The 8,032-nt window shown below is 35.9% G+C and overlaps 1 long non-coding RNA gene and 1 pseudogene across 1 annotated transcript; one reads left to right on the forward strand and one right to left on the reverse strand.

Moving 5' to 3' along the window:
* Positions 1-4,105: 4,105 nt before the first annotated feature.
* LOC127123797 (nardilysin-like) lies at positions 4,106-6,092 on the reverse strand (annotated as a pseudogene).
* Positions 6,093-6,335: 243 nt separating this feature from the next.
* LOC127120506 (uncharacterized) lies at positions 6,336-7,389 on the forward strand. The gene is made up of 2 exons (XR_007803215.1): positions 6,336-6,683; positions 6,872-7,389. It is a non-coding gene; the product is annotated as an uncharacterized LOC127120506 (long non-coding RNA).
* The last annotated feature ends 643 nt before the right edge of the window (positions 7,390-8,032 follow it).

The raw sequence follows: 8,032 nt of genomic DNA on the forward strand, positions 1-8,032 counted from the left end.
AGTATCGAACAAGGTATAAATCTTATCAAATACTTCATCTATTTCTCCTCTTTCATCAGTCTTATTGCTAGGTGTAATAATGTCATTTTATTGAAGATCTTGTAGTTGGACATCTACATATAAGCTAATTATTGAAATTGAAGCTTCATCCAAACCGAGACAATCTTCATCTTGCATTCTGGCTCTTTTCCCACATATCTTTTTCACCTTTATTGCTTTTATTCTTGCTTCTATTTCTTTATTAGATGTTGTGTACTTTTCTTCTTCTTTCTCTTTTTTAACTTCTCCTTCATCGACTACGCCACAATCATGTTTGAATTTTCGTTCAATTTCCTTATCTCTAGGACTATCTAAATTATTTCCATTTAAATCCCCACTATATATCAATTTTAATGCTAATTGTCTAGATACTAGACCAAGTTGCATAGCTAAGTTCTTGAAGGATGTTTACATGTCCCTTTGCAAGGTTTCTTGCTACCTGTTGATTTTCCGGAAAATGGTTTGAGTAATCTTCATGATCTAGGTCAAGGTTTCTTCAACCCCTCCTTCATTTAATACCTCACATTCTTGTTTGACTTCTCTTTCAATTTCCTCATCTTTAGGACTATCTAACATATTTTCATAGAAATCCCCACTAGATCTCGATTTTAATGTTAATTGGTTGGATATTTGACCAAGTTGCATTTCTAACTTCTCAAAGGATGTTTCCCTGTTACATAGCACGATCTCTTGATGTTTGTTGAGTTTCTCGAAATTGATTTGAGCCATCTTTATAAACTGAGTCAGGGTTTCTTCAAATTGAGATGATTAATCCTCCTTCCATGAATGATCAGTGTCAGGTTCTGGTTCTGAATCATTTCTAGCATTTTCCAGAATGAGTAATTTTGCTGCAATTTCCTTTGCATAAGCTTCAAAGTTTTCCAAGCTAGCATAGACGTCATCTTGCATGACGGTCTTGACCTCACATACAAAAACAAAAAAAGAGTACCTTAGTAGCAATGCACTAGATAATAAATTTAAACAAAAATAAAACCAAAAAGAGAAAAAATAGGAAAGGAAATTTAAGAAGAAACAAAAATAACTAATTACAAAAAAAATATTTACAATTGAAACCAAAAATAAAACAAAATTAAACGTTGAAAAAGCATTTCCTTATTGAAATATCAACAGTCCCCAAGAACGGTGCCAAAAACTTTATGACTTTTTGGCAAGTGTACTGATAGTGTTGCAGTAATAAAAAGATCGAATCCACATGGTCTGCTTTTTTACAAGACAAAATATATGCGATGTATGGAAAATAGTAAATAAGTTTTTAAACAGAATTACGAAAACATTCAGGTTGTGTTTAGAATCCCCTATTTCTCTATTGTTGATGTTTGATGCTGTCGCACCTCGAAAAAATGGGGATACGACTTCAAAGCGAAGCGCGATCGCACGCTCGCAATGATGGACTGAACAGAGTCGCCACCGAACTTTATTTATTCCTAAAAAGGAAAGGGGAAATATCGATAAAACCCAAGACAAAAGAAAGGATAAGATATGGTCATCGCAACCAATATCAGGGTTCGGGAGTCGATTACGCAAGGGGAAGGTATTAGCACCCCTCACGTCCGTTGTACTCAACGGGAACCATTAGATCAGTTGTGTGCATTAGTGTTAGTTAAAATATTAGGCTTTCCAAGTTATTAGGTGGGAAAGAAAGAATATAAGAGAGAAGAATTGTTTTTGGATTTTTTGACGAAGGACTAAACCTAAGTTTTTTATTAGTGGGCCTGACAAGATTTAAAAATCCCGCTCCTACGTATCTCAAAAGAGAAATCAAGGCTTACGTAGTTCTGGGTAGAAAAATGTTTGTTTGTTGGTCGATTTTAGCGAAAGTTATATTGTATTAATCGACAAAAACATCGTTTTACCCAAAACAGATGAGGAGTGAACGCATACCACACATCGAACGGATTTATAAATCTACATTCGAAAAAGCGTCATTTATCTCTACTCAACAATCGTGGCCGAAACATTGTTTTGTATCTCTTAAGACAATATATCTTTCATTTATGAAAAAGGTTTTTGATTAATCGCACGGCGGCGAGAAAGAGTTTGATTGGTTGGATGTATTTTGAGTGATGGCGAGAACTTGGATGAGCGAGATATACATCTCGAATCCTAGCCTCAGGAGTGCACGGTATACACCATGTTCCATTTCCATCTTTATTGAAAGAGTTTAAGATAGGAATTAAGTATTTTGGAATTTGATTGAGAAAGGGTTTGAAGAAACCGCATTGACAATTTTAGGCGATGGCGAGAGTTAAGATTGGCGAGGCATACGTCTCGAATCTTAACCTCAGGAGTGCATGGTATACACCATGTTCCATTTCCACCTTTATTGAGAAAGTGTTAAATAAGAATTAGGTATTTTGAGTTTTGTTGTGAAAATGACTTGACCTAGATCAAGTATTGATGGACGTTTAAGAGAAATTTGAATGAGTGTTTGAAAGAAAACAAAGTGGATAAACTTGGATGATGGCGAGAGCTAGGATTGGCGAGATATACATCTCGAATCCTAGTCTCAGGAGTGCGTGGTATACACCACGTTCCACTTCCATCTTTATTGAAAAGGTCTTAATTATGAATTAATATTTTTTGAGTTTTTGATTATGAAAAATGGCTTGACGTTGGATCAAGCATTTGATGAAGTTTTTTTTGAAATGGGATGGAATAGGAGGGAGAAATGAGTTGATTTGTTTATTGAGAAAATACTCGACGTTGGATCGAGTCATATTTTTTTGTATTTTCTAGAAATGGTGGATTTTAATCTTGTGTTAGTATCTAAAATAGAGAAATAAAACAAATACAACATTATATACACATTGGGGAAGTGGGGTACATTTTGTCAAATGGGGATTCAAAGTATTGGAATAATTAAATCGGGCCCAAACAACAAATAATGCACGAGTGTAAGTGCAAGAGAACCGACTCATTGTAAGAAAGCCCAAGAGTAAGCTATGTGAGGTTGATGGCGATGCTTAAAAAGCAATCGACTTACAAGGGTGTGAAAATGGGCTCGATATTGAATCGAGAAAAAATATGATTTTAATAATTTTAAAATGGTTTTGAATGAATGATGCAATTAAAAGAAAACAAATCTATGTTATTAAACAATAATAAAAAACTACGAGTAATAAAGCATAAACATAAAAGAAAATGTTAAAAGAAAAAAAAACTACACATAGGGGTATCGAACCCACTACACTAAAGACCTAGACACCACTCCTCTCCACCAGACCACTTACCAACTAATTGTTATTTTAATACTAACTTAAATATATAAACTAAGATAAATAAAAAAGGAATTAAAATAAAAAAACTAAGAAAAAGGAAACGGTTGGACTAGCCTAATTAAATTGGGTTTCCAATAGGGTACAAATTGGAAATATAAAAACGAATTATTAACTAATAACCTAGGAAATTTAAACAAGATCTTTAATACCTTAAAAAAAACTTATTCTGTTTGAAAATAAATTAAAGGAAAGAGAGAAAAAAATAAAAAAAGGAAAAGTAACAGGGGCCTCCCGAACTCGCCCTCTCCATCTCACAAACCTCTCTTTCTCAAACTCAACCCTTCACTCTCTCTGTATCGCTCTCATGGAATCGCTCTCACGGAATCGCTCTCAACCACAACAAATTATACTGAAACAAAAATGGGGAGCTCACCTTGCTTAGGTAACGATTGCCCTCTCTACTTCACCTCCCTCAATCGGTTTTCTTTCTGACCGGGGGATTTAGGGTTCTTGGTGAATCGTCGTCCGCCTCCCTCTTCTTTCTTTCGTCCTCTGATTAGGGTTTTTTTTTCCGTCCCCTTCTCACTGATTTCTTCTGTCTATTTATGTCCACAGCCTAGGGTTTTGGTTTGATACTCAAAAGCTCAAAGAAGCAAATTCCAGAAGTGCTTTTTCTGCTCAAAAACAAGTTTGTCCTATTTGATGCTATTATCCGGAAATGGTATTCTGACCTTAGCTTTCTTCTTCGCTTTTCGTCTCTATTCAAATTGGGATATTTTCTGGATTTTAATGCTTTGACTAATAATCTTATTCTTTTTACTGCAGTGAAAATCGGAGCTTTGGTTTGCTATGGTTTGGGTTATGCAGGCTGTTATTGGACATGGTTGCTGGTGTGTTGATTGCAGCAAGATTATTAGAAACAAGCTCTAAGGGACTCCTCCAAAATACTATCTAATATTTGGTTGAAGAAATTCGTCGCAATGAAGGCATCCAGCTGCTTGAAACATGGGAGTTACTCTCGGGCTACTTTCAACAACATAACCAAACTGCTCCTTTGTCCTCAATTGATTAAAAAGTGGCTCCTCAACAATTTCTTTAAAAAGATCGATCAAAGCTTTCAACTTCGTTGATCCCAATCCAAGATCTTCTTCAATTTGAAAATAAAGCTCGATCACAGAGTTTTTTTCAACTTGTTCTTCACATTTATATCTCTAACTAAATTGGCACTAGAAGGGAGGCAAATTACACGTTCAGCATGCCTCAACTCGATAGGGAGTGATTCTACCGGAAAATTCGTCTTAAATATATTGGATATGCTAATCGCTTCTTCTTCTGACAAATTTCCATGGCATAGACCCTCAATATATAACTGTGATCGAAGCTTGGGTATAAATGCCTTCAGATCATCAATTGACAGATCATTTATATAATGCAGCTTTTCGTCAACATCGTAAAAGCTATCACACAAAACTTGCAATTTCAAATATGATGAATGACTTAGAGGTTTCCTGTTGGAATTCTTTAAACCTCTCTCCATGTCTTCTTTTATTACCTGATACCGATCATCAGTTGGTCTAAAAGATCTAGCAGCTGACAAAATCTTTGATAAAAGAACAGGAAGCTTCTCATTAAAACCATAGACCTTCAGCTCAAGCATATCACCGACATAAGAGACGGAAGTTTCTAACTTGGCAACACTAGCCTGATATATAATTTCATTCAACTCGTCTTTAAGAAGGTGAATGAACAATTCAGACAATACACAATTCTTTGCATTGTCATATCCACCTTTCAAGTTGATTCGGAAATATGTATCTGCTCGAGGAACTCTGAAAGTACTATCCAGCTTATACCAAAATTTTATCAATGCTTCATCAACTATACATCTAGGAACAGTCAAATTTTCAAAATCATCATCATGCGTGTCACTAGCCCGTATAGAAAAGTCACTTGGAATAAACTCATTCTTGGATGGAAGATGTAGAGAGGCGTCAATTTCTAGAGGACTTCTCCATAAATCAATCAAATCTTGAGGGATATCTTCTTCAACATAACGTGAACCGAACCAAGGTTCATGTTTGAAATCTTCAGACGTAAGAATCAACTTTTAGACAACATCCACCCTCATGTTTTCAGGAACGAAGAAACCGAGAACTTGTTTTATCAACTGCTCATCCCATGTCTTGTACACATAGTCACCATAAATGACATCCTCTATTGGATAGAATTTCAAATTTTCTGCTAGCTCTGCAGCATAATCATCTTGAGGCTGCTCTTCAGCAAATCTGAATTCCATGTTTCCGATATTTTGAAGTTCCTTAAATATCCATTCTTGTGGAGAATTTTGATGCAACAAATTAAGGTATTGATAGACAGAGCCGATAATATCAAAGATCTTTTCTATACCAGAATCAGTGAGGTGTATGGACATGACAAAGACATAAGCTATTAATGAACGAAAAACTCCATCATCGCCAACACCAGCAGATAGAGATGTAGTTCCTCAAGAGCTCTTTCGGCATTTGTTTCTGTGATATGTTGAGGATTCACAAAACTGGGCTGATGGGTGGAGGACAGTAACCTTGCCCACATCCTGTCTGTTATCACAACCCTCTTCTGCCCCTCATTTATAAGATGAAATGGAATATAACAGTTTCTGCCATTAACTGGGCCAACTGTGAAGCCTGTGTATCCAGCCATTGCACCATGCACGGCACTTTGAGCAAGTAAGGTGCAAAACACATTATCAGACGCATTACTTGGAATAGCACGAATCATGTAAGTAGGATCAATGTACTTCAAATTTATAGCCATTTTTTACTTCTTGCAAAGTGATCCTTAATTTTCAGAGATAACCAAAGACCAACATCATGAAACAAGTCATCTGAAGCAGCATCTGGCCTATTCTTGTTAGATTTGTCACTAAGAAGAATTAGCTTCTGACCTGCACCTTCCGCTATTACTATAACCATGTGTCCTTGTTCTCTCAGTCTTTTCTCAATGAACTCCAATACTCCACCTGGTCCCTCAAGGTAAAACGGTGATTCCGGAATCAAACAACAGTTCACATCCCGGCTTGCAAGAGTTGCATACATGGCTATAAATCCACTGCAACTTTCAATCCTCGTCTTCTAATTTCCTCAAAAATCATAGCTGCTTCGTTTTGAGTTCCGAATCCTCCGAGTATATAAACTTGATTAATGCCTCGATCCTGAATACTGTCGGCAATCTTTGAGGTATCATGTCCTCCATACGATGTCTTCAAAATGGTTCCGCCGTTGATGCGTTTCCGTTGTCGTTGGAGTTGGCTGATTTTTGTACAACTAATGCTGACTCCATCCACTCGACAGAAGAGATACCGTCTGGTGATGCAAGCTTCAAGGCCTCTCCTTTCAGCCCATCCTGGTAAGTCCATTTCTGTCATGACAAGTCCAGCTTTCCCTGATCCTTCAATTTTTGTTGTGTTAAATTATTCGAAGCCATTTCGCTTGAAGGTTTTATGGCACTTCTATGAGGAGTTGCGGCTTTTTTTTTTTTTTTTACGGAATACACTATGATATTTTCTTTGTGTGTATCATGCAAGTATTTTACAGGAACTCAAACTTTAGAACCATCTCTTGGAGCATAAGCTGAGCGCCTTGATCGAGCCTGCTGTTGTGTTGGCTGCGGTACAGGAAAAGCTGTAATGGAAAAATGGTTGCCTGAACTCAAGACCGGTGTTTTGAACGCTCGACAAAGTTTAGAAGACTGCAAATATGTCAGGGGACTGCTTGATGTGGATGGAATTCAATGGAGATGCCGGATTTGAAGACTGAAAATTAGAAGCATTCGTAATGGTGTTTGGAGGTAGCATTCTCATTTCTCTTGGGCAATAACGCTGGGTTGATATTAGGAAGAACACCACCGTGAGCAACGGTGACACCAGCCAACAATTTTCCAAGTTCTACATCATTCCTTATAGCCAACAGCAAATGCCTTGGACTGATTGGAATATGAATGATTGTTTACTAAATTGTATTGAATGGAATTTGATGTATTCTCATCAGTTAGCTTGTTAGGATTGAATGGATTTTGGATATGAAATGGATATGAAATGGATTTTGGTTCCAAATGAATAATGAAAATGGATGTGGATTTTGGGTATAGTTTGAAACAAAAATGGATTTAAAAATAGAGTTGGGTTATTGGATATTTGATTATAAAATGGATATGGATTTTTAGGAATAATCCAAAATTAGTCTAAATATCAATTTAATTAATAATAACAAATCAGCAAAAACCAAATAATAAAAAAAACAAATTAATCTATAATTCATTAAAATTACTTGGATATCAACTCTAACATTCATTTGGAAATTAAAATCGATTAGAGTTTGAATCATTAGTAAAATAAACAATTAAGATTAAATTGAAATTTGGAATTCGACTTAATTTGAAATTAAAATCAAATTGAAAATTAAGAAAAAGTCAAATAATTAAAATCCATTTTATAATCAAGAGCACCATGATCAAAAGGCCTAGACAATGACCAATGTGTACAAAAATGTGGATTTGGGAATGAATGTATGCAAATGAACTTTAGGCCCAGTGCCAAACAAAAATAAAAAATTCAGGATCAAAATCGGGGTATGACAGATGCCTTATATGAATGATTTTATCACTATAACCCCACGATGAATTAACAAATCCGCTATAATCGATCCCTCATGAAATAACTCATTAATCACTACTCGGAGCTTCCTATCCCTATTCCA

This window comes from Lathyrus oleraceus, chromosome 2, assembly GCF_024323335.1.
Source record: "Lathyrus oleraceus cultivar Zhongwan6 chromosome 2, CAAS_Psat_ZW6_1.0, whole genome shotgun sequence".
In the NCBI taxonomy this organism is placed as follows: Eukaryota; Viridiplantae; Streptophyta; class Magnoliopsida; order Fabales; family Fabaceae; genus Lathyrus; species Lathyrus oleraceus.